This window comes from Gorilla gorilla, chromosome 9 (genome assembly GCF_029281585.2).
Source record: "Gorilla gorilla gorilla isolate KB3781 chromosome 9, NHGRI_mGorGor1-v2.1_pri, whole genome shotgun sequence".
NCBI lineage: Eukaryota > Metazoa > Chordata > Mammalia > Primates > Hominidae > Gorilla > Gorilla gorilla.
Window position 1 is genome coordinate 123859037 of NC_073233.2, and position 26929 is coordinate 123885965.

At 45.6% G+C, this 26929-nt stretch overlaps 2 long non-coding RNA genes across 2 annotated transcripts in view; one reads left to right on the top strand and one right to left on the bottom strand.

Annotated features, from left to right (window-relative positions):
* The window catches only part of LOC129525561 (uncharacterized), a 565073-nt gene that overhangs the window by 31468 nt on the left and 506676 nt on the right, over window positions 1–26929 (bottom strand). The window lies entirely within an intron of this gene.
* LOC109028797 (uncharacterized) overlaps window positions 4080–26929 on the top strand; it is a 60717-nt gene continuing 37867 nt past the window's right edge. The window contains exons 1-7 of the long non-coding RNA XR_002007769.3: window positions 4080–5496; window positions 9458–9515; window positions 9590–9677; window positions 15178–15248; window positions 17162–17218; window positions 18710–18890; window positions 20175–20277. This is a non-coding gene — a long non-coding RNA (uncharacterized lncRNA). The remainder of the gene's footprint in view (window positions 5497–9457; window positions 9516–9589; window positions 9678–15177; window positions 15249–17161; window positions 17219–18709; window positions 18891–20174; window positions 20278–26929) is intronic.

The following is a 26929-nucleotide window of genomic DNA, read 5'->3' on the forward strand; positions in this document are numbered from 1 at the left end:
GCTGAGGTGGGAGAAAAGCTTGAGGCCACGAGTTGGAGGCTAGCCTGGCTAACATAGCAAGACCCCGTCTCTATTTAAAAAAAAAAAAAAAAGATATTGTGGTATTAGCACAGGGATAGACTAATTGACCAATATATCAGAATACAGTGCTAGCGACATATCCACAGAAACTTATATGACTGGTGGCCTTGCAGGTCACTGGGGAGATAAGGGACAACTTAACACTGGGGCTGGGACAATTGCCTGTACTTATACAGAATAACTGAAATTGGATCCTAATGCACAAATCCTAAAAATAATTTCTTGAAAAACTAGACTTAAATGTAAAAGGCCACACTGTTAAACATTTAGAAGTAAATAAAGGAGGCTCTCTTTGTAACTATGAGGGGTGGAAGATTTCTTCAACGTAACACAAAAAGTATTAATAATGAATTCAAAAGCTGATAAATGTAAATACATTAAAATTAAGAATGTATGTTCACCAAAACAATGGCATGAAGAAAGCGAAGAGACAAAGCACAGATGGGAAGAAATATATTTGTAACAAATAGATTCAGTAAAGGATTAGTACAAATAGATTCAGTAAAATATAAAGAATTCAGAAAAGCCATTAAGAAAAAGACAAGTAGTCCAACAGTTAAGTGGAGTGGGGGGAGATATGAAAAGACCTTCTATAGTAAAGAGAATAAAGACTGACAAGGGGCCAAGAGCTGGGTAGAAACTGGGAAGGTTAAAGGGTCATAGAGTAAGGAAAGGGGCCAAGATGTAGACTTGTAGGCAGGAGAGTCACTATACTCTTAAAAGCAGGGGCAGGTACAGAAATTAGCAGCAACCTCCACCTTTTGAAACTCTCACCAATAGCCTTGCATTAAAAGCATGGGCTCAGTCGGCCACTGGCAGGTCACTGAGGAAGGTCAGAGCGTGGAATGAATAGCTCATAGACAATACACAAAGTCGTATGTCAATAAGTCCCTACTCTGGAACCCTCATCTTGGGCACTTCTGCAATAGATCTGAAGCCTGTGAACTTCGTGGAGACCTGATCTGAAACCTGCAGCGGCCGGGGGCTGGATTTGGCTGGATCTGGCAGTTGTCTCCATTCCTCACCCTCATTGGACCTCATAACTCCTTCTGGGGCCCCTGCACCATGGGGTTGCCTGTTATTTTCCTGTGGTGGCACAGTGGCTGATGAAGTGCTGTTCCTCAGCTATGGCAGCCAACACTACTAGATAGAAGCTGCTTGTCAAGAAAATCCTTCAAAGGCCCTATTGCCTTGAAATGATATGCACTATTTCTATGGGCTCTTAAACAGAGTAATTCATTAGTCAGTGAAGAACAATCAATATCGCACTCCGACAATTTACACACTGACTCTGTTTACCCAGTGGACCCTCTCTGATAATATTATTTATGATCCTAAATAACTCCATCGGTGTTCAATAGAGCTGGAGGTGCCTCTGGGACCAGGACACAATCAAATTATGAAGACATATGGTTTGCTCAGCTCTGGAAATGTTCAGACGCATTTCATTGATGTTAGTCTCACAGTGGTACCTCCCCACTCAGTTCTACAATCTTCCTAATGGTGTCTGCAGGATGGCCCTCCTCTTTAGGAAGGGACTGCCAAGGGAATTTTATGGTGGCTATTTCAGGATTCTCCAAAGTGAAGGACACATAGAATAGTTCAGTGGATTCTAGACCAGGCTGGCAATTATGATGTACTAGGCTTTGCCTATAGAAGGGTATGGAACAAATTAGCCTGGGAGAGATTTGTGAGGCAGCAGAGAGACGAGGATGTGGGGGGTGTGTGTGTGTGGGTGTGTGTGTGTGTGTGTAGGAGAACACAGGAGGGGTGAGGTTAGGTGAGAAGCAGAGGATTTGTGGGGTCAAATAAGTACGTTGGAGTTAATAAGATTTCAGGGAGATCCCCAGACTTACTTCAAGATAGAAGGAGAGAGGTAAGGTGAGACCATTCACTTTAAAACACATCCCTTTATTATGGGACTTCTTACAATGAACATGTATTATTTATGTAATTAAAAATACAGAGAGTTGGTAAGTCTCCCTCTTTTTCCTCTCCCTCCCTCTCTTTATTTTCCTCCCTCCCTGTTACCCCCTCGCTCCTCCTCCTCCTCTTCCTCCCTTTTCTTTTTCTTTCTTTGTCTCTGTCTCATATGCACACCACAGTTTAGAGAAGCAGCATCAAGAGAGGCTCTGATGTGGCTTCATCACTAACTGCAGCAGGACAACATCAGTGCACATTCAGAGCCCGTTTTATAGAATGGACTGTGAAGGCAAAGTGTCAAAGAGGGAAAAGGCAGCATTGCAAAGACAGAGCAGGCAATAAAATCTCTCTTATTTTCCTACTCATTAACCCTTTAGTCCTCAGGAGAGCAGGCGAAATGGGGAGGGGTGCAGTCATGAAGAGAGGAAGGGCCCGGCCCAGGATCTCCTAAGCTGTCTACATTGTAGTGTTCTGATCCCAGCCTGAGAGGGAAGCCCCCAGGGCCCAGCCTATGTGGGTTATGACAGCCTTTCAAAGGGCAGCTGAAATCTGGGGCAGGTGCCAGCACCTGGCAATCACTTTTGAAACCTGCTCTTTCCAAATACTCTACATAATAACCCTGAGAGCTTAGCAGAGGAGACATTGCCATCCCAACTTACTAGATGAGGCAATGAAGAGTTCCGGGCATGAATGCCCAGACCCAGTACCAGGAACTCTGGACTCCTAGCCAGCAATCTCTAGACTAGCCCAGCAGCATTTCTGCTTATCTGACCTGTGACTAATGGCCAGCAGTGAGTGGCTATGTGCAGTTCTGGACCAGAGGGTAATCTGTGGCAAAGGCTTCAAAGACAAAAAATACATGGCAGCATGTGGGGAAGATGCGCATCAATTTCTAGCCCCATGGTACTCTGGTTCTATTGACGAACTGATCTTTGCTACACAAGAGTCTCACGGATGCTCTGACTCTCTCATTTCCCTCTCTCTCTCTCTCTCTTTCACTCTCTCTGTCTCTCCCATCCTCCCTTCCTTTCTGTTTTCGTTTTATCCTCAGATATTTACTGAATACATGCCATGTTCCAAACATTCAGAAAGGAGTTGTAATCGATAAAGAAGACACCTGTCTACAAGAAGCTTACAGTCTACTGGCCAGAGATGAGATGTGTCCACAGATAACCACACTGCAAGTTAAGTAAAGAAGAATCTGTAAGAGTGCCATGCCACTGTGACGTGTTCTTTGAAAAAGTTTGGTTTGTGAAATGAAATCACAAAGCAACTTTCTTGATTTCCCACTATTTACATTTACTTAAGGAGGAAAGTTCTACTAACCCCGAATATGTACATGGAAAGATCCATGACCTTTAGGAATATTTTGGGGGAAATAAAATGTTCAATGATACCTGAAATCATATCTAGATTGAACTCATATTTAGAATGCCTGATCCCATGTAATGGTCAAAGCTTCCAACTTCATACAAAGTTATAGCTGGTTTCTCTCCCCAGCCAGTGCCTGCAACAGGGCAGGGGTTGAATAGTCAGCTTGTATCGGCAGAGGTCCCATTGTTCCTGCATGTGGCCCAGTGGGCAGGGCCTAACTTTGTACCATCCCAGCTCTCTTGCTTGCAAAGACCATATGCAAACCCTAGGAAACACTTACGCATCTTTGCCTGAGCAGATACCGGGAGAGCAACTCACCCATGTGCCACCTCCTCTGCTTTCCTCCCTTCTGTCACCCAGATTTTACAGGTGAAGGTCACATGTCAGGCACTCATTCTCCCACACTACGGGGGACATACACTGCTGTCTGAGTGGTCCCATTGAAGACCCCCTAGCAGACTGGAGATAAGGTACAGTTACACCTGCCTCTCCCCTTAGGGAGGTGGAACTCACAGCTCAGCTGTCTCTAAAGAAGCCCTCTTCACAAATACCTTCCTGTCAACCTCCCACATACTTATTTTTTTAATACCCTTGACAAGAGTGAGGGTTTTGAGCTGTGAAACCAGTTTCTGGATATTTCCTTTGAAATTTCCATCCCAGTCTGGCTCCTTGCTGGAGCAGCCAATATTCTGCCATTTCAGGTGCTGAGCCCTGGCCTGGGAGGTGCCAGCAGGGAGAGGCCAATTCCAGCAGAGGAGAGTCCAGGCATGTGGGGATATGGTGGTGTTCTCCATGGAGGGAGAAACAGGGCATTAATAAAACAGTGACAGGAATAACCCTGTGATTGATGGGTAAAGGTCATGGACTCTGGGATACTGGCACGCACTGATGGGAACCTGTTAGGGCTGGACCGGGACCATCTCTGGCTTCCTGCTTCCCTCAGGTACCAGGATGCTCTGCTATGGTCTCTGGCAAAACTGAGCACTGGGGCTGGGCACATAATTTTGCCTGGGACAACTGCTGTAGGGGCTTCAGAATGCCTGGTTTTCTAAATTTTATTGGTGTCAGGAGAGAGCTTTGATAAGCTTTGATGTGCTATTAATTATTTGGGCTGTTAAAAAAGGGAGTGCACGAGAGGCTTGGGGTTGAATGATCTCATTTCTGAGGTTCTGAGGAGGTACACACATACACCCCAGTGGAAGCCAACTCAGGATCCAGCTGCTCACAGAGTTCCTCCCTCTGCTCAGACACCAAGAGCGTTGCTGCCTGAGACTGAGCAGAGTAGGGAACTGGGGAGGATCTCCACTGCTTTGAACTTAAATGTAACTTGGGCAATTTGGACTTTCTTTGGGCTTTAATTCGCAAGGGCTAAATACTTTGATTTTGGACTTTAATCTCTTTGGGATTTTAATCTCTAAATTTTTCCCTAGGAATTTGATAATGGGAAGGGTTTATATCCAAATTTGGGGCATCTTATTTTCCCATTTATTATTGAAGAAATCTTTATGCATTTTTTATTAGCTCTTTATGCATTTTATTATTGAAGTATCTTCACTCTGCTATTAAACCTCATTACAGAACCTCTGATGAGGTTAGTGGGCCATGTGGCTGGACATCAATTTGGATTGGAAATAGAACAGGCTCTGAACTTGCAGTCTTAGACACAACATAGCCTTGGACTGGATTTTATTAACACACTGTTCTGGCTCATCTCAGAGGCTTATGGAAGTCAAATCAACAGTGTCTTAGGATGGTCCCAGGAAGGCACAGGAAGGAACAGAGGTTGATGCTGGGGGAGCGACCTCCTGCTCAGATAGTTAGCTCATCCCCTCCTGGAGCCAGATGACCACACACCTGGTTGTCCAGGGGTTAAACATTAAGCCCAGCTGGTTAAGATAACAAAAATCGGGGGAATTTTTATCCCCTTCCTTCTCTAGTTTTCATAGAGGGACTTCCCTGACCCCACACACTTGGCCCCTCTCTGCTCCCTTTTTGACCCAGCTAGGAGTGATTTGTCACTTGAGTTTATGTATGACTCACTCTCTTCCCCTCCCTCTCCCTCTCTTTTGGTATATGCCTGCCCTGGGAGAACACACAAGCTCTGCTGTCAGCCATGTGGTAAGATTCGTGGGGCTGGCTCTGCCCCCACTGGGGAAGCCTGAAGTTTTGGGGGATCAGATCAGCTCAGGGGTAGAGTAGCAGGTCATTCTGGTCAGACACAAGCCACACCCTCTAATTTAACATTATCAGGAATAAAGGTGCTATTTCGATCTTCATTTCTCTGGCTCTTGGTTTGTCAATGGAGTGGTTCTGTAGTCGGAGAGGGTGAAAGTGGAGTTACAAATTTGCCCCCCTCAAACCTTAGAAGCAACCCTTTGGACCAATAGCAAAGTGATTTCTCAGCTGTGAACTAACAGTTTTCTTTTGGAATGAATCATGTGCTTTCAATTTTCCACTTCAAAAACACACACTTCAGCAGAAGTCACTTTACAGCAAATGAAAGAAGAAATTTCCCCAGGGGAGAAAGGTGTTTGTTACTTAGAGGAGGGTAGAAGGGATGACTTAGGAGCATCTATTTTTCCCAACTGTGAAGTCACCAGGAGGTCTTTTTGATATTATTGCCCTTCTAGCCAATAAGGCAGTGGTTTGCAAAATGCTAGCAATTAAGTAGTGCTCTAATTGGCTGAATTGTATCTCTCTGTCCAGCGTTCTGGGAGAGAACATAGGCAGGGTTAGGCATGGGAGAGTGTGTCTGACTCACAACGAAGGTAGGAAGGGCTGGGTGGGTTTTATTGTGGGATAACTTTCCCAGAGCCTCCTCTACTTAGCTCTCCACATGGAAGCAGGGCTGTCAAAATGGCAAGTTCTACAGAGTGCCCCATTGCAACTGCTCCTCATTAAACTCCCTTCAGAGTCAAGAATGTGTTCACTCTCCTCTTCCTCTTTATATACTCACCACCGCCATCGCCAGCACCTTCACCTTCATCATTGTCTCTCATTTATGGAGCACTGTGCTAAGCCATTTTTATGCATGATCTTCTCCTCACAACAACCCTGTGAGATAGATACCCTTATTTCCCCCCATTTCCAATGGGTAAACTGAGGCTGCAGGAAATTGAGCCAATAAATGGTAGAGCCAGAATTCCAGTTCAGACCAAATGTGACTCCAGTACACTATGCAATGTAGATGCCTATCCAATGTCTTCTTGGATGCTTCCAGTGACGAGGTGCTCAGTAGCTCCTGAGCTTCCCGTTGCACTGTTGGACAGAATGCAAGCCTCCCTCCCCAGGTCTTTGACATTCTGCCTGTGACAGAATGCATCCTGTCACACCATGGTGGCATGTTTGATTGAGGCAGGGCCCTAGTTAATGCTTTGCAGTCGAGCAGGGATACTGGGCTGGTGCAATGTAAAATGCTGACCTGGGGAAATGGCATTTCACTGAACTCACTGAGGCTTGAAATGGGTGTGCTGTGAACTGTACGGCCTTGCCCTCCTGAAGGGAGGGCCCCGAGGGATAGCTGGAAGGCCTGGCAGAGTGCCTCTCCTCCCTCTCAGCATGCCATGGCCTTCTAGGGGGCTTCCAGTTCCATGCTGAGGCTATACTTCCCTCTCAGGGAGAGCTGGTTGCTCCCGCATGCTGTTTGTAGTGTTTTACATCTACCTCTGCAAACCTGCTGGGCGTTCTGGCTGGATGATGCTGTTCACATTCCAAATGCTTGTGTTTACCCACCTCCTCACTGAACAAATTTACAAAGTCAACATTTTGGGACATCTCAGAGATTTAAAAAAAAAATGGCAACACAAAACTAACACAACTATGTTGTCCTCTCCCACCCCCTTGTTTCTAACACATCATAGAGTGGAATTAACAAGATTCTAGTCCTTGGCACTGGATCAATTCTGGATGCCATCTCCACCCAGTCTCCATCCCGTCTTTCCCCTAACTCTTGCTGTTCTGAGAAGTGATGGTAAACAGAATACAGACCATTGTGTCAACTATACCTGGCTTCCAATCCCAACTCAGTCTCTCACTAGCTCTGTGATCATGAGTAAGTTACATAATCTCTGTGAGCTTTAGTTTTCTCATGGGAAACTGATACCCGCTTTGCATTGTTGTGCTGAGCTTTAGGCAAGGTATCCAGGATGTGCATGGTTTTGGTTGCTGGTTGGTCATTCCAGGATTTCATCCTTTCGACCTTGACCAGTTCAGTGATTAATGGTTTTCATCAGTTAAATCTGGATGATGGAGTAATTGAGTCAGGAGTGGGACAGGGCAGCTGGACCCAGAGCAGACACTGAGCACCCCTGGGCAAGCCCCCAGTCTTTCTGTGTTTTTGTGCCTCCATCTCTTGTGCCCTGATCTGAAATCATTTTGTCTCTTACTGGAAGGATGTGAGGCTGAGATGGAAAGAAGAAGGAGAGGTGCTCAAAAGTCTGCTGAAGAAAGATGAATAGCCCCTTGTAAGCCCCACTTACTGCTGCCCACCCTTGATTGTCTGTGGCCGTAGAGGAGAGAGAGCGTAATTCTATAAGAGAGGAGCACCCAAAACTGCTGCTTGATAACCCTGGGTGTCTCCTAGACAAAAGCCCTACTTCTTGGGGTATCGTTCATGTTCTTCATGTTCTGGTTGCAGGAGACTTCTGCAGAGGCATCTCTCTGCTCCCCTCTCTCTCCCCAGGGACTACCCACTCTGCCTTGAATATACTGTGCCCATTTGCTCCTTTGATTTTTCATTCTTGGAATGTCCTCCCTTCAACCTCCTTTGCCCCTGTACTGCCCCACCAGGTGAACTCAAATTCATCCTCATGGTTTCCTCTAAAGTGTCCTCTGATCTCTATGTGGCTTTTTTTTTTTTAACTCCTCCTGACTTCCTCTCCATTTTTCTGCCTCTTCTCCCTGTACATGCAGCGACAGCCTCTACTACAGCACCTCACATTGTGCTGCAATGTCTGTTTACATGGCAGCATCCCCTGTCAGATTTAGGGCAGGGACTGTGCTTATTCTTCCCCATGTCCCCAGTGCCCAGTAAAGTGCCAGGCAAATAATAGACAATTAATAAATGCTTGTTGTTGAATTGCATTCGGAGCTGTGTATGCCCCAGCTCTCTTCTTCCACCTCTCCCTTCCCACAGCACACTCATGGTCTCTCCCTCTTGCCCTGCCCTCTCCTCATTTCTCCCCTCCCTTGTCCCATCGCTGTCCTTGCTATCTCCTAATTGAATTTTTCTGGACAGTAACAAGGCCAGAGATATCTTGCAAAGTGAATACACCACCCACAAATAATCAAGTTGCCACCATTCTCTTAGGCGAGCACTATTTTGGGGATACTATTTATCTCCCCTTCTTCCCATATGTCCACCCCCAGAGTGGGTCATAAAGGGGACAAAACCAGCTCCTCTAATTTGGTGGAGTCCAGCGTGGAGCCAAGCAGCACATGTCCCTCCTCCTGCTCCTCTTACCTCCGCAGGCAGCTCTAGGCAAACAAGTCAGTCTTCATTAAGACAAGGCACACCTGTTACCTGCGCGAACTCTGCCCTTCTCCCCAGTGGCAATTAGCCGGGCTCTGGCTGGTGGAAAAGCATTGGCTTCCCCTGCTTTCTCTGTGAGCTTTTCTTAGTGAACCGGCTATCAGAATCTCCTGCCCAGGGGTCCTGCTGTCCGTTATTATATCACCGCCCCTGCCATCCTGCCTTTACAGCAGCCCTTGGAGAGGAATCTTAATGTGTGCTGAAGACAGCAGCAGGAGTAGGAGGGGGCAAGGAGAGACAAGAACTTGGGTTTCTGGGCAGGTGAAGGGGGCCTGCACTGTATTGTTTTAAACTTCAGAGAGACAGTTTCAGGAACCTTGTATTTATTTATTCCTTATTTCCAGTAAAGGTGAGAATGCAGTCAGGGCCGGTCCAGCATGGATAAAATAGAGCTGCCTGCACGGTGCAGATTGGGGCGGGGGTGGGGAGAAGAAAAAGTGCTACTTTGAATAGAGTAAGGAGGGAATGGGTTTTGTGGGGTCATTTAGTCCATCCGCCCTGCCTCCCTAGCCTTCTGAACTATAAAAGCCTTCCCTTTCTCTCAATTAGGAACGAAGCATGCCGGGCCTCGGACCTGCACACTGCCCCTCATTATGTTCATGATCGGGTGAGGATTCTTGTCTCATGTCTTTCCAAGTCCTTGCAAGGCAGTGTCTCTCTGCTTACAGCATTCTATTCCAGCAGGAAATGGATAAAGAGTGGCCAGGAGGTGAAAAAGAAGAGATGACCCCCTGAAAGGGACATCCACATTTATTTGTGCACCTACCAGGTACCAGACATTATGCTTGACCATTTTTATCCACAATTTTAGTTAATACTCATGATAACCCAGGAAATATTAATAGATCAATCTCCCCACTTTACAGAAGTAGTCACTAAGACCCAGAGAGAGGAAGGGATTTTCCAACATTGCCCAGCTGTATGTAGTGCCCACCGTACCCTTCTACCCATTGTATAGAGTTGAGCAGGTTTTTTAAAGCTCTCTACACCTCAGCTTTTCCATATGTAAAATGAGAGAAATAATAGTAGCCTCACAAGGTTGTTGTTAGAATTAGAATTAGTTAACAGATACAATTCTTAGAAGAATACTTGGTACATCATAAACATCTTATAAATGTTAGCTGCTATTATTAGTAGTATTAATTATTATTACTTGAGACACAGTCTTGCTCTCTTGCCAAGGCTGGAGTGCAGTGGCACAATCATACCTAACTGCAGCCTTGACCTTCCCCAGTCAAGTGATCTTCCCACATCAGCCTCTTGAATAGCTGGGACCACAGGCATATGCCACTACCCCCAGCTAATTTTTTTATTTTTTATAGAGACAGGCTCTCACCATGTTTTCCAAACTGATCCTGAACTCCCAGCCTCAAGTGATCCTCGTGCCTCAGCCTCCCAAAGTGCTGGGATTACAGGTGTAAGCCACGGCACGTAGCTATTATCATTATTTTTAGTCTTTTATTCCTGAATGACAGAGCTTTCTGGGCTTAATAATAATAGTTACTATGTATGGAGCACCTTCTGTGTTCCAAGCCTGTGCCTGGCACTTTACATTAATTATCTTATTTAATCCTCAATGACTGTATAATGTAGTAGTAGTATTTCTATGTTTCAAAGAAGTCAGTTGAGGTTCAGAGAATTTATAGAACTAAGTAAGCTGCAAGGGTGGATCTCCAAGCCAGCATCATGTGATTCCCAAGCCCACACTCAGCCACTGCACTGTACCACTTCCCAGAAGAACCTGTGGGCAGGGGTGATCTACTTGGAGATGATCCATCTTTTCTTATTATCACGTGAGGCTGCAAAACCTCCTTCTGTGGCAGAACCTCCCACCCTCCACACCCCCAACATTTTCCAGCTGCAAAAGACATTGAGGGGCAGGGAGGCAGATTTGCTTCCTCTTCCTTCCCCTCCCCTCTCTTCTTTCTCCTCGCTCTCCGGTCCTTCCCTTGCACATTGAGGTAGCCTTGTGGAGCTATAATTGTGTCTTGCTGGGATGTCTTACAACTGAGTCTGCTGGGAGAGAATTTTGGACAGGGGGAACTTTGGAGGGGATTCCCTTTGTGTCTCAGGATGAGAAGTTCAGAGAAACAGCTGGTAGCCATTCATCATGCATGCCTACTCATACACAGGTCAGATATGAGGCAGGGAAAGCCCCATTACTAGAAGGGTTTAAACAGGGACTGTATAACCATTGGCCAGGGTTATGAGAGTAGCATATGCCTACTCATACATAGTTCAGAAATGAGGCAGGGAAAGCCCCATTACTAGAAGGGTTTAAACAGGGACTGTATAACCATTGGCCAGGGTTATGAGAGTAGCATATGCCTACTCATACATAGTTCAGAAATGAGGCAGGGAAAGCCCCGTTACTAGAAGGGTTTAAACAGGGACTGGATAACCATCTGCCAGGGACCTTATAAGGGGGAATTCCCTCTATTCTCTGAGGTTAAAAGAGTTTCCACAGTTTAAGCACATGAGAGGGGAGCTCAGGAGACTTAAAGCCAACTTCTGGAGACTGCTGCAGGGACCACAGTGGGTTCTGAGCAGTAGAAACATGATTCACATTAACATCCAAAGCCCCTACCAGCTATTCCTAGGAAAGCCCAAGCTGAAATGGCGTATCGTTTTCCCACAGGTTTCTACTCTTACCCCACACTCTGGCCTTCCTTATGTATCCATTTCATTAGGCCCAAATTCCCCAGAACAGAAAAAGACAGCAGAGAGCTAAGAGCCTTTCTACCTGCCCAGAGCAAATATGTGTTGGATGCGTGTGTGTGTGCATGTGCAGAAGTGTGCTGTAGGGGCAGGATGGTGGCTACTGGTGGCTTTTCCTGGCCTTTCAAACCCCATGACCTGGATGATGTGGCTTCATGGGAGCTGGCCGTGACTCAACTGTGGACAAAATTCAGCTTCTAAAATTCTGGAAATCCAAAGAGGGTTCTATTGGCTTGTAAGCCAAGGAGTGACCAAAGTACATGAACAACAACGTGTGTGTATGTGTGTGTGTGTTGGGTTGGGTGTGCAGGGGTTCCTCCTGTTTGGGCCATCATTCAATGCCCAACTCAGCCACATACTTCTCTTAGGACTCTGAGGAGTTTCCCAAAACTCAATGAGCCTTCTTTTATTGAAGCATTGTAGAAATAGTAGTAATAGTAAGTAAAGCAATAATAATAGAACCAATTCCACAAAAATGTGGTAGAACCAAGTGGATAGTGAATGCAAAGCACTTGGTGGAAAGAAAACACATGCTGATATGGTTTGGCTCTGTGTCCCCACCCAAATCTCGTCTCGAATTGTAATCCCCAAGTGTTGAGGGAGGGAGGTGATTGGATCATGGGGACAGTTTCCCTGCACACTGTTCTCATGAGAGTCAGTGAGTTCTCATGAGATCTGATGGTTTTATAAGTGTTTGGGAGTTCCTCCTTTGCTCTTCTCTGTCCTGTCACCTGGTGAAAAAAAGTGCTTACTTCCCCTTCCCCTTCTGCCATGATTGTAAGTTTCCTGAGGCCTCCTCAGCCATACCGAACTGTGAGTCAATTAAACCTCTTTCGTTTATAAATTACCCAGTCTTGGTATGTCTTTATAGCAGTGTGAGAACAAACTAACACATATGCCCTGGATGGAAGAGCTCATTTCATTAATGCTAAAGTCAACAGAGCCTTGAAAATGGCTTGCAGGCATGGCCTCAGGAAGAGCCAAGAACCAAGTGTGATCCCCTCTTCTACCCCTAGGAGCTATGGGCTGAGCCCCTTGACCAGCAGACTTCCCAGGATGGAAAGGAGAAGAGCTCAAGGAATTGCCATGAAGAGTTAGTGTAGAGAGTAGTTTGGTGATGAGTCAATGGTCATTCACCCCCCACCTCACGGTGCAAGACTTTGTAGTGAATCTTCTGAGTCCTATGTCTCATTTTCCTTATCTAACAAATGGCCTGGTGGTCCTTGCCCTAGCTAACCCATAGGATTGACTGGATTTGAAAACCCTGAAATGTTACTCAGTGGTGGGCTTCAGGCTCCCCCAGGCAGGATCTTGCAGCTGTGGGCTATGCATATGCCTCTGTGGACAGGGACATCATCAGCTCTCTATCCAGCCCACTCCCCACATTCCCACCCCATGGCAAAGCCTAAGCTTTGTGCCTTCTAGAGGGACCAGAGTCTCACTTAGGGAGAAACAAATCTTCCTCCTGGTGGAGAACAGGCAGCACTCTGGGTGTGTGCCTGGGAGCCCCACCCACTCTGGCCGTCCTCCTATGTGAGGATAGGGAGCCAGGTCAGGCCATCCCCTCCATGTTGCTGCCTTTAAACTACTGTGCTTTGTGCTTTCTGGTGTTTCAGTTTATCATCTCAGGATTTGGAATTGGGAAGCAGGACACTCCTTCAGCTCAGATGTTTGCTTGTGCCCCAGACTCCAGAGACCCTCTCCCCACCTCCTTTCCTCCCTTGCCCCCTTCCATGGGGACCAAGAGGGGCTCCCGCCTCAGGCCTTGGGGAGGGGCTCGAATGCCTTATGGAGGCTTCCATGGAGAGTCAGTGGCAGAGGATGAAAAAGAGGGGCTGAAGAAGCAGAAAAAGGAAGAGAGGAGGAAAAGCCAGGAGATTACAAGGGATCAAGAAGAGGCTGTTTAAGTACATGGCAGGGTACCCAGGAGCTGGGCTCCTGCGGTTGTGTGGGCTGGAGGCTGCATGGCAGTGGACACTGAGAAGAAGCTGTGCATTCGAGAAGCTGAAAGAAGATGGTCTGTCCTCCCACAGGGGCCTCAGGGACCTCAGGCAATGCTGGGCTCTCAGAGGGTAGGGTGGGGGCATCCATGCCCTCATTTTGGCCTAGGAGGCAACAGGTGTTTATCTGAAGCGCCTCTGCATGCGGTGGACATCAGACAAAGACAGTGTGTGTGTTTATGCATGTGTAGATGCACGTGGGAGACACGTTTCAGTGTGCAGACTGCGTGCATTCACGTCTGTGTGTTTTCGAAAGTGCAGGCGTGCATGCCTGTCAAAGAGGCCCATGGGCAATCTGAAACCATGACTGGATACCAGCCCAGGCTGCGACAGCCCAAAGGACAGCCCTCTCCCCACATCAGGGCTGCTCTGACCATGTCCCAGCTTAAGCATGGCAGTTGCCCAAGGCTATCACCTTGCTCTCTGCTGGGCTCAATTCATGACTGACAGGTGGCCAGGACCCAGTGGTTTACCAGGTGCTTTCACCCTTAGGCTCTCACATGGTCCTGGTAAAAACCATGTGGTACACAGTACAGTTCTCTTTACAGAGACAGGAACCAAAACTTAACGTCTCAAAAAACTGCCTTTCGAAGTCAGCTCCAGTATTGGTCCTTTGCCTGCAAATGTCATTAGGTACTGTTTCTTTATTTTTGGGCCATCTCCTCTTACATCTCTACCCTTTTAACCCCTAAGGGTCAAAAATGTGCATAAAAGGCCAGAGTAGGGACCTTGCTTTCCCCATCCATGTTCTTTGTGGCTGGACTTAAATGGTTAGGGTGAAGGTGGGTCATAAGTCCAGAGTTTAGCTCCTGGGGGACCTTCTTCCAAGGCCTGGGGGCCTATAAATTCCAAATTCTAGACCTACAGGGATTTTAAAGTTGGGAGCAGTTCTGTATAGGAGGGAAGAGGTGCTGCTATCAGGAACGCAGAGAGGATTTTTCGAATCTGTTGGGACTGTTTTCGAATCCCAGTTATGTGACAGAGGCCAATCAGTATTCTCTCTCTCTGCATCTCAGCTTTCTCATCTATAAAACGGGAATCTAATAAAAATAATAATAGCAAATACTTGTAGAATGCCAACAAGATGTAAGACTCTATTTTAAGTACTTAATAGATATTAATTTAATCTTTACAACAATCTTGTGAGTCAGGAATATTATCACCATTGAACACATAAGAAAACTGATTCTCAAAATATTAAGTGACTTGCCCAACATCACAGTGCTCATACACAACGAATATGGTACTTGAGCCCAGCAGTCTGGCTACAACATCTGTGTTTAACCACTGCAATACTTCACAGCAGGGCTGGATAACTACCTGAACCTTGGGTGGTAAAAAAACAGCTTAACAACATGTGGTGGTTTTAAAACCTGTCTGCAAACTCTTTGATACTCCTCCATCAAAAGGCAAAATCTAGGTCTCCTCCCCTTGAAAGTCCTAGATAAACTGTGTGACAGACTTCAAGAATTAGGATGCAGTGAACAGAATGCTATGAAATTTCCAAGGGTGGCTTAGGAAAGGCCTTTGGCTTCTGCTGGTTTCTCTCAGGATACCTGCTTTGGGAGCCTTCTGCTGCTGCGTGAGATCCCTGGCTACCCTGGAGAGACGTCAGACAACAGGTGAGATGCCCAAGAGCCCTAGCTGTCTTTGTCTTTGCAGCCCAAGCTCCAGACATGTACTGAAGAAGCTTTAAGGATGAATTCAGTCCCAACTACTCCCTGGCTACAACTATGAGACAGACCCTCCCAAGTCAGAACTGCCTAGCCAAGCTCAGGCAACTCCAAGATTTAAGAGCAAAATAAAAGATAGTTATTGCTTTAAGTTACTGTTTGGGTGGTTTGTTATGCAGTAGTAGATAGTCAGAACATAACACTTACTTTACAATAGTTGTAAAGTAAGGAATGAGGAATCATTTCAATGAGGAATCACTGAAAATGTAGATGTCGAGCCCTTGATAGTGACTGCCACCTCACTTTCCCTCATTCATCTGCACACTCTGGGTATCCTCACAAATACCTCTTGTCTTAAAACAGAAGTGACTCATACACAAGTTCAATAGCCACCTCCACCAAACTCTGGAAACCAGTGTCGCGGATCACAGCTTTCTCACTTATAACTGGTGATCTTCACAGCTCTTTAAAAAACAAAAACACTGCACATGATGCTACCGCGTGGAGGCACTGGCATGTAGAGACAGGGAATTATCAGCACCTTATGTCATTCCAGAAAAGCTCCTGGAACTTACACTGGGCATGCTCTGTTGCTGACCTCTCTCCCTTCCCTAAGTACACATTAGGTTCACACCGTGCCAACTTTTCCTTAGATGTGGTTTTGTGCAGGTAAAGACTTTAGCTTTATTTTATTCTTCCATGCATTTTGTGGATTACATCACTGAGACAGAGAATAATGCATATTACAGTATAATGAGGGAGCCACAGGCCTATCTGAGGGAAGAGAAGTGGAAAATGAAAGAATAAAGGGGAATGAAGAAAGGCTAAAAAAAAGAAAGAAAGGCATAAAGAGGAAGAAAAAATCAGAAGGTGAGGAGAGAGAGAGAGAGAGAAAAGATAAAAACGTGGAAGGCAAATGAAAGGGAAATGGGAGAAAGGACAGAAAGGGGCTGGAGATGAAAGACAAAATGCAATGAGGAGAAAGTGGCCATTTCATTCTGACTGCTCTGCCCTCAGCTGAGTCCTGCAGCCGGAGAGCCTGGAGGCTGCAGTCCCCAGATCTGCCCGCTGCACTCGGTGCCAGGGCTGGCCTTGCACACACAGCTCTTGCCTGCAGCTCAACACCCTGAGCTCCTTAAATAGCTTTGAACCGCACTGAGTGGTGGATAAACATTTGTTTCACAGCTCACAAAGCAGAGCTGCTGGCTACCAGCAGGTTTGATGTAATGAGTTCCATTCTGGACCCCGGGGAGCATTTAGAATGGGCTCTTCTTTGCCCAGCCTGCCAGTCAAGCTGGTACCAGGGGGAAAGAAAAAACACAACACTAATCTCTTCCCCACCATCCCTGTCCAGATTTGGAGTCCCCAGAAACCAAAGTACTCCATTCTCAGGGGATGGGATTAAGGAGCAGGGTGCCCCAGGAACCCGAAATGCAAGTGCCAGAAAGGGTGGCTGGATAACCTCCTTTTTACGCATCCTCAGGAAATTACCTGGACTCATGAGCGGTCCAAAATCCACTCACTTCTCAGGAGCTGAGAATTGCAGACAGAGTCTCTGGTTTCATCCCCTCTCTGCTTGCTCCACACAGCCTTCTTCTGCAGCTGTGGAGCTCAATTCTTAAGAAAGGAGATAGTAGAACAGCCTGGCATTGCTGCCCTTGGTTGGCAGCTGCCCTCCTTGACCACTGCTCTCTACAACCCAGATCGTGCCCAGAGCTTCCTGTTTACCTCTGTGCTCAGAGAGCCACAGTGCCCTGCGTTCTGACCCCCATTCCCATTACAGCAGGGGAGGGAGGGTGGTGGGGAAGGGGCTGCTGATCCTCCTCTTTATTCCCCGCTTCCCCCCAAACTCCCCACTCCAGGACAATATGACATGCCGCCGGAAGGAGCTGAAGACCAGTTGATATGATGAATAAATGGTAATTATGTGGTTGGCCTTTCGGCACTTCCTCTGTGGATATTAATAGCCATTAATGCCCTGCTGTTTTGCACTGCACCAGAGTCTGCCAGACAGAGCACAGGGCAGGTCACTGCCCCAGCCCCGTGCTCACCCCCCCACCAGCACTGCCTCATTTGCTTCAGAATTTCAGGAAGGAAATGAACTTGCAAAGACAGTGGGTAGAAAATTAAAAGGGGTGAAAACAAATCCAAGGGGGAAGTCATTTAGATTTCCAGGTAAATTGGTTGTTGAATTGGCTTCTTGGACTCTTATGATTGGGATCTCCTAGGGGTCATCTTGTCTCTTTCCAGATTCTAGGCAGGAGTCACCATGAAAACTTATATCCTTTTCCTTAGAGTCACTGGGGCTGAGAGAAATTAGCAGATGAGTACAGAGGCAGACTTGAATTTCCCCACCAAAGCAAGTTGGGCAAGAGCAGAATTGACCAGGCTTAAATGGCAGAAGTGTAGACAAAAGTGGACAGCCTGAATCCTACCATTCTTTGTAGCAGCAACATGGTGTACAGAAGGAGCATAGGCCTTGAAATCAGACCCCGGGGTTAACCAGCTGGCCCTACCACCTGCTAGTTCTACACTCTGGACTATAGGAGATAACAAAAAGAGTGTAGCCACGGCATGAGAAGACTCAACTTTATCGCTGTGTGATCTTGGGTAACTTGCATACCTTCTCTGGACCCTAATTTTCTCATCAGAAAAAAAATTTCCTAGAACAGGACAGTATATAATAAATAAATACTAGTCCTTGTTGAGTAGTGTGTTGGAGCTACCTAGTACCAGCTCATGAGAGCCAATGGTATGCCTCCCTTCCCAAATTTGTGTTCAGTGACATCACGTTGGTAGCTTGAAATTGGCCATGGTAGGAATATTTACACCAGAGAAATTGGTAATGCTATAAATTAGGTTTATTCTCACCTCCACCCCCCTTAGGAGAACTGATTGTTCAACATATACCAGCAAATGGCTGCTCCTGCCTGTTTCAGCTGTTCGGAATAGTGAGGTCTTAGAGCATGTCCTCAGGCTCCTGAAAGCCACAGGCCAGCCCTTTGGATGATCTATTTGCCTCACATACACCTCAACAAACTGTTCACTTCTAACAGGGCTTGTCAAAATCTCCTTGAGGCCCTATTAGAAAGCTGCAGCTCCTTGATCTATTCAGCACCAAGAGGCAATTGTCAAGGAAGTTGATTGTAGTTCAAATCCAGGTATCAATTCAAAATGTTTTTGCCTCAGACAACCATGTGCGATCAATCAGTAATGTAATCCTCTGCTGGTAGAACACAAAAACAAAGCCCCACCTTGCCTCGTAAACACAACATCATTAGTCTTAGGATAAACTATAAATTGATGCATAGAGCAAACAGCCAGAGCTGCGTCCTGGGGAATGGGAGCAGATGAAATAGCAGTACTTTATGGTGAATGACAAATCATTGCTTGTTCCGTTCCCTATCAAGTGGAACACCATCAATCACATGGTGGACTCGCTGGGTTCCAAGACAGATAGGACACCATGAACAGATGCTATGGCTGAGACTGCTGGCCTGGGCAGCACTGTACTTTTTGCTTTTCCTGGAAGGGGAAGAAGAGACCAATCCACTTTCTGTATGGTCCTGTCCTTCATTCGAGTTTATAATGGTGAGTAAGTCAAGGAATTCCGTCAATCATAATGTCCTTGAGAATGGGAACCTTCATCCTTATCATGTTACACAAAGTCCTGTTTGAATGGCAAGGGAAAGAAATGGCAGGCTTCTAACCGAAGAAAGAAGGAGCAGAGGACAGATCAATTGCTTTTTTGATTTCAGAAAGTCATTAAAGTCCCGTCTGTCCTCATATAGTGACTCTCAATCTCTGGGTCTGCCATAGTGCCTGTAATCCCAACCCCTTGGGTCACTCTTTTATATTAAGGTATTATATTCAAAAGGAGCATATTACCATGTGCATATCAGCTCCAACACAATGGGGCATTATCTGAGCACGTAATAGGTGCTCAGTATCTATCTTCTAAATGGATAAACGAAAGGATGGATGCATGATAATACACAGTAGGTAGTTTGGATGGAAGGAAAAGAGGAGCAGGAAAGGAGTGAGAGGTATGATTGTAAAATTAACATTAGAGTAGGTGACACTGCTTTCAGGGACAGGAGACTGGAATGGGTGATCCAAAATGAAGAAAGGTGATATAAGAGGGAAAATAGGAAATCCTGAAGATAATACCCATCTCCTTTCTAGTGTTTCCTGTGGCCAGTTGGTTTTTAAGCAAAGCATGTTGAGGGAATAAAAATCAAAGCCTGTCTCTATTCTAATGGGAACATGAGGCAAGGAGGAAAAAGGTGGTTGTGATTTGCTGTCGCTCATGCATAATCCCACAGGCCCTATTTCTGGCCTTCTGCCATTCGTGGGGCCAGGGAACTGAGAAGCAATGGAATCTTTCTGACTGCTGATTTAATTAAGTGTGGCTAGTCTGTGACAGAGTCTGACTCGGCACCAAGCCAAAGTCACAGGTGAGTTGGTTATGTCATTGATGGGTGAGTCCAGCCTCATGTTTGACCAAATCAACCAGTCATTTGGGATATCTGAAGACTTACGGATAGTAATTGATCCTGCTATGGTGCTGGAAGACACTGGTGATTTGGTTAAAACCCATCTCTCTCTCTCTCTATATATATATATAGTAAAGAACATACTGGCTAATTCAGGCAATCTGACAGTCTGGGGTAGCTACAACTTTAGTGATACCAAGTATTCGACATTATGTAGTGAAAACCATGTTTGACTTATATCTTTTTTCATTTCACCTAGTTGTTGTGGACATTGTGCTGACACACCTAAGGGTGGTTTGGAAACAGTTGGCATGTTTTCTTTATGTATTTTTCACCTCTGCCATCTGTAACTGAGAAAGGGTATCCTTCCTCCTGCCAGTTCTCCCCAGCTGAAGTCTACACAATCTTTACCCAGACATCAGAAACAGCTGTCTCAGGCAGAAGGCGCTTGACTCCAGGTGGGCACTCAGCAGCAAGGGCAGGTGAGATAATGAGCAACAATAAAGTCCTTTTCAAGGAGGTGGGAGTCTGTTGGAGGGGTGAGTTGGTTAGCATATGCTGGCCCTTACTTGGCTCCTAGCATTTGTTCTTCTGTGAAGCTTGTTTCTCAGTGTGATATCAGATTTACTCTTCCTTCTCTTCCTCCTTTCCTGCCTTCTTTTTTCCCTTCATTTACTGTGCATGACACTGTGCTTGATACCACAGAAGAGTCAAAGATGATGCAGCTATCACCCCTACCCTCAAGGACCCAGCCACACTCTACCTAGGAAAAAGGCAAATCAAACGCAACCATGTTGCTAATAATAATAATAAATGAAGAAAAGATAAGAAGAGATTAAGCATTTGGAGTTTAGGAAAAAGGAAGTAGAGGTGTATTTGGGTTTCATAGAGGAGATAAATATTGTACACACATAGGCCTAAAAGGACAGGTGAGATTAGAATGGTTTCAGTGCATGGGGCCATCTAGAAAATTATTTGCAGGGGGAAAGGAGAGAATAAAGATGTAAATGCAAAAATAAATTAGAGTAGTGTAGTTAAAGAAGTCAAAAGTCCTGGAGAGAAAACACAGGTAGGTGGGTAATAAGAATAACACTTTTGCCCTGATGAAACAGTGGCAGAACAAAGAGGGTATCAGATGCCAGGTTAAGAATGTTAGACACATTTTGGCCATCCACTGGGAACCATGGAAGATTTCTTAGCAGTTTATGATGCTTAAACATCTTTGGGAAGAATAATCTTGCATCTATGTGTAAGGTAGTTTGGAAGGGGGCAAGATAGACAGTAGAGATAAAAGTTAATAGATACGAGTCCAGAAGATGGCAATTAAAAGCTCGTGCTGAGGCAATCATGAGAAATCCATGAGGGGACAATGCTGGAGAGCAAGTCTGATTGGAATAAATAGGACATGGTTCTAATAACTACACACTAAGATGAGGGGTGAAGAGTCAGAAGTCACTGCAGCTTTGTGCTTTAATATTTGGTTGAGCTGACTTGGGAGAAAGGATGCTGATGGTGTCAATCTCCCTTTGATCCACCTCTGTCTGCAGCACAGCTGTAGTGGAGAGTCCCACAAGGCCTCAGACTCACCCAGCTCTTGACCTGCATCCCACCTTGAGGGCTTTCTGTGCTTCTTTCCACATTGTGCCCTAGGACTCTCTTCAAAACCTAGGAGATTGCTTGGACTGCTCACAGAATAGCTTGAGTGTAGGGGAAATAATGCCCTGGGAGACTCCCAGCTAATGGAGAATGGGATCAATGCTGCACCTTCAGTCCTTCAGAAGAACAACTGAAAGCATCTGTCAACTTCTCAGGAGGTCCCAGTGGAATGGAGGCTCCATTGCCCACAGCACTGATCCTGATGATGTTTCTCACATCAGTGCTTCCTGCTCCTGACTAATTCTCCCTGCTCAATCACTGTTACATGCTGGGATCACCTCCCATATGAACTACCTGCACTAATTTCTTGCCTCAAGTTTTGCTTTTCGGAGAACCCAGGACAGACATACAGGTGGAGCTGTTCCAAAAACAAAGGTAATTGAGTCCAGAACTCTAGAGAGAGGCTGGGGTTTGAGATATTTATTTCTAAATCATCTACACGGACAAGGTAATTGAAATTAGGGAAGTAAATACAATTGTCTAGGGGAGAGAATATGGAGCAAAAAGAGAGAAGGGAAGAAAATCAGACCTTGGAGAATTTTCCATCTGGTAGGTGGGAAGAGAACAAGCAACTAATGCAGTAGATGGAGAATAAGAAGGGCAGAGAGATGGTTGTGGTAAAAGTGAAGGGATCCTGAGAGTGACCATCTGAGATGAATGCTGCAGAGTCCCAAGGAAGATGTGGCATTTAGAAAGCCTTTGAAAACCTTGCAAGAGTGATTTTGTTGGTGACAGTGAAAGCCAGTTGCAAGTGTCAATGAGGTAAGGAAGTGGAGGCCCAGAGCATGGATTGGAGGTCCCTAAACCTGGCTCTTTGGGTGGCTTTAAAAAATATCAACATCTCACAATAGACCATCTGAAGTAGCATCTCCAGAGAGAAGGGCTTCTCTCTCAATTAGATTGAGGGGAAAGAGAGGTAAAGTGATAGTCTGATAGCTTGAGGTATCAAGGCATGGAGAAGTATTAAGAGTAAAAGAGAAATAGAGAAGATGTATCCAAGGTGGAGAGAATTAGTCAGTGGGAAGGAAGATGTTAAAGATGCAAGATGATGGGGAAAATGTCTGGAGAAGGACTCAGAGGAGAAGGGATCAAGAACATGACTTTCCTAAATTTAGTTTTAATAAAGAAGATTCATTCATTCACCCATTCAACGGGCATGGGCTAGGTTCCTCTGTGGCAGGGCACTTTGCATAAAGAAAGGGCAAGTTATGGCCACTCCCCTCTAGGAGAGAAGGAGGTAGAAAGAATCACTAGAAAATTGTTAGATTCTAGAATAGAAACATTTGTGGTATTTTGAATAGTGCCTCTGCCCACATACTGACTGAGAGACTCAGGAGAAGGTAAATTCCCAGGGCTTCAGTTTTCTTAGCTTTAACCGCCACTCTCCTGGGTTGCTACAATAATCACACAAGAACATTGTGCTAATGTGCCCAGCACAGTGATGAGCACATAGTAGTCCTTCCAGAGAGCTTAGTTTTCTTTATTTTGGAAGCAAAATACAATGACACTGCAGAGGAAGAAATGTTTTACTCTGCTCCAAGGGCTAAGTAAAGCTTTCCAGAAAAGCTATTACTCAAACTAACTTGGAGCTGAGAGGGGAAAAGAGAGGCCATCTGAAAATTTGGGAATCATTAGAGCAAAGAGCAGGGCAACTGGGGAAGGTAAATCAGATGGCTCTTGTCTTCCAATAAACAGAAAGCAAGGTTGTCATTTAAGGGTACGTAGTATGGGCTACATTGCATCCCTCCCCTGCCAAATTTATATGTTGAAGTCCTAACCCCCAGTACTTCAGAATGTGACTGTATTTGGAGACAGAGCCTTTAACAAGGAAATTGAGGTAAAATAGGGCATATGAGTGAGTGAGCTTTAATCTAATAGGACTCCCTATAAGAAGAGGACATTAGGACACAGACATACATTAGGAGAAGGCAGCCATCTGTTAGACAAAGAGAGCCCTTGAAAGAAACGAGCTCTGCCAACACCTTGATCTTGGACTTCTAGCCTCTAGAACTGTGAGGAAGTAAATTTCTGTTGCTTAAGGCACTCAGTCTGTAGTATTTGTTACAGCAGCCCTAGCCAACTCACACAGTAAGGGTGTGGGATAGCAGCAGATTGGAGAGATTGAGGAAAATGAGGATGGTTTGGAAGAACTCTGATGGGGAGGTCAGTTAAAGCTAAGGAAATGGTTCCCGAAGAGATGGTAGCCCAGCTCACCTTATGGATTGTGGGTGGGCACATGACTTTTTTTCTCCTGCAGTGTTTGCTAGGGCAGCAGGTTGAACCTGCGCTGTGTTTGGGTTCTGGCACCAAGGGACTCATTGGTCAGGAGAGTGGGAACTTCCAGATTGGCTGAGGGCAGGTGAAATGACTGGCCAGGGGCACAGGCTCAGGGAGACAAATGAGGCCAGAAAGGACATGCTCCTCTCCTTAATCTGAGAGATTAAGGAGAGTTCTGGAATGGGAAAATAACTGGATGATTAAATGTGAGGGAGTGGGAGTTTGGAAAGGACAGAGACTGTATCACAGAAGGGTAGTGGGCTTGGAGGTATGCTCATGGTTTAAAAATAATGGACAGAACTTTGTCATAACATGTGAGGACGGAATAGAATGGTACAGTGTCAGATTTCCCCATAGAGAGTTACGGTAATGGTATTCTCCAGCTTCCAGGCATCTGTGTTTTAACAGCAATGTACTTCAACATCGTGGCTTGAAGCCCCTTGTTGTTGGGTGGATATGTGAGGCCTTGGACCCTTAATGTCTTCCTAAAATTATTATGCTCTAGTGGGGCTAGAATCTATGTCTCTTAACTTCCAATTTAGGACCCTTGACAACACTGTTCCCATTAGTAAGGCCATGGTGGTCAGGGCACTGGCATCCTTCCTCCACAGAGAGATCACGTTTAAGAGCCATTTTCTCACACCCTCTCCAAAACCCATGAATTCACAGAACTCGTGACCAGGTACAGGCAGGTGAGACTATGAACCACATGATAGAGCTGCTTCTTAGACTCTCATACTCTATAGCCCAGACCTGATTATAGCCCTGAAATCATCCCTAAGAGCTTGGAGAGGAATGGAAAGAAATGGGAATTAAATATCTTGGGAATGTCTTCAACCCAGGCCATTTTCTGTCAAATCTCTGCTTTAAATGATTTTCTACATTTTTGTTAAAGATATTGATTCCAGTTACTCTTGCAATAAGCAATCATGCCCCAAGCCTAGGAAAGAGCCTGGCACCATGCAGGCACTCATTAAATGTTTGCTGAGCTATTATTAAATGCTCAAGTCTTACTACCTGGAAGTTCTTCCTTATATCCTGCCACCAATGTATTTCTTATAGTGTGGTTAGCTGATGGTTTCCATATTCTCTAGCAACAGTTCTTAGCTTACTTGTCAAAACACACTGGTTTGCCTCATCTGTTTTGAGGTACACTGCAAGTAATTTGTTACCAATAATAAAACATCACATCTGAGAAGGTGATTTTGTAAATAGAGAAAATTCGAAAGAGTGCTTATTGTAACATCTCTCTTGCTTTACTTGCATTTCAGTTTGCTTTCTTGAGTGGGAGGGCGGTGGTAGAGTCACAGCTGGATAACAGGGGATTGTGTATCACCTCTGTTAAGGCAGTGGGTGTGTTTGGAATATGTCACTTTCACCCGAGTGTCCTAAGGAGAGAAACAGCTATGAGACTCACCGTTGGAACGCTCGTTCCTCCACATGGAATAGATGGCTACATCTTTAGCTTTCTCCTTGCCAGGATAAACATTCACAGATCTGCCCAGTGGCTGGACATTCAGCACATTCCTGAAGAGTATTTTAATTGGCTGAGTGGGTCTCTGAGGACCTGCCCCCATTAGCAGGAGAGTGATTCCTGAGTGTTGCCCAAACATAGCAAATGCAGCTGTGTCCTAACAACACAGTCCTGGGGACCTCTGAACCACATCTCCCTCCACAGCCTTGGCTATTTCAAAGAGATCATTAACAAGGTGGAATTGGGTGCCCAGAGGGTCACTGCACAATATACATTGCTACTGTCTTTTAATGGACTTTCTCCAGACATGGTGATTCTTAAACTGCAGCATCGGCAGCTGCTAAGGACAGGGAGAGCCATGCTGTCTGCAACCAGAGCCACCCTGCCAGTCCTGTTGAAGCAGATCTGAGCTTGGGCAGATGGATCAGGCTTGGAGAGGGGAGGAGGGGAAGTGGGTTTAAGGGGAGGGGGCATCAACAGAGAAGCTAGGCAGCCCTCAGAGGACTTTGTTATTGATTTAGCATGAGGACTGAAAGTGGCAGGCAGGCAGGTGGCAGGGGCAGGCAGGAGGGGAAGACAGGTGTAGGCAATTGTGGGCAGTGATTAGCTGGGGTGGTGCAGATGTGACTGGGGGTGTCAGCTGGTGGTGATTAGCATGGGTGCTTCTGAGAAGCGTTGCATCAGATGGCGGTTTCAGAGTCCAGATGTGAGAAGCCAGTGGTCCCTGCCTTCCCCTGCTTCCATACCCCTTTATACTCTCCCTACTCTCCCAAGCATGCACTTGCACTTTCACCTTCCCTGCCACAACCACCCCTTCCTGGGCATTCCTCTCTAGGTGAAGGGCATGGACATCAGATTGTTCTCCCCTCAGTCTTCAGTTTTTCAGCTAAGTTCTGACATGACGACACAGACTGAACACCCTCAGACACCAGGAAAGACGAAATCTACATAATAGGTCAGTGCAGTCATGCTTATTCCCATGAGAAATGCACCTGGTGACAGAGGACTTTTATACCCCAGTGTCTATTTTGCCTGTCCCCCTTTTTATAACCTGCCTAAAATTTTTTATTAATATTAATATTTGTATGTGATCACAATATATACAAAAAGTAAATACGCCAGCATAACTCCCACCCACATCAAGAAATAGAAAATTCCCAGCACTCCGTTGGACCCCATTCCAGCCACTAACTTCTACCTTTGTCTCCAAAAGTGATCACTTGACTTCAGTCACCATAGATTCATTTTGACTGTTTTGGAACTTTATATAAATGGACGCATACACAGTACATTATGTTGTATCTACCTCTTTTTTGCTTAATAATATGTTTGTAAGCAACCATTTGTTCTTTTTCATTGCTGCATATTATCCTACTTCTAAGTAAATCGCAATTATCAGTTCCAGTGTTGAGAAACATTTGGGCTGTTTCTGGATTGGGGTTATATGAATAATGCTGTTCTAATCACTTTAACGGGTTGTTTAGTGGTTATACACATGTATTTCTATATAGTTAACAGTGAAATTGCCAGAATCATAGGGCATGGGTATATTTAGCTTTAGTAGAAACAATTTGATAGAAAGCATTTTGCAAAATGATAGTGCCATGTCTCTACTCTGATAGCTCAGGACTAGCTTGCCCTCAGCCAGAGGCCCAGGAACTGGTAGGAAACTAGCCACCATCAACAGCTGCCTGTCTCGGGCATTCTGTAGGACCCACTGTAGGACT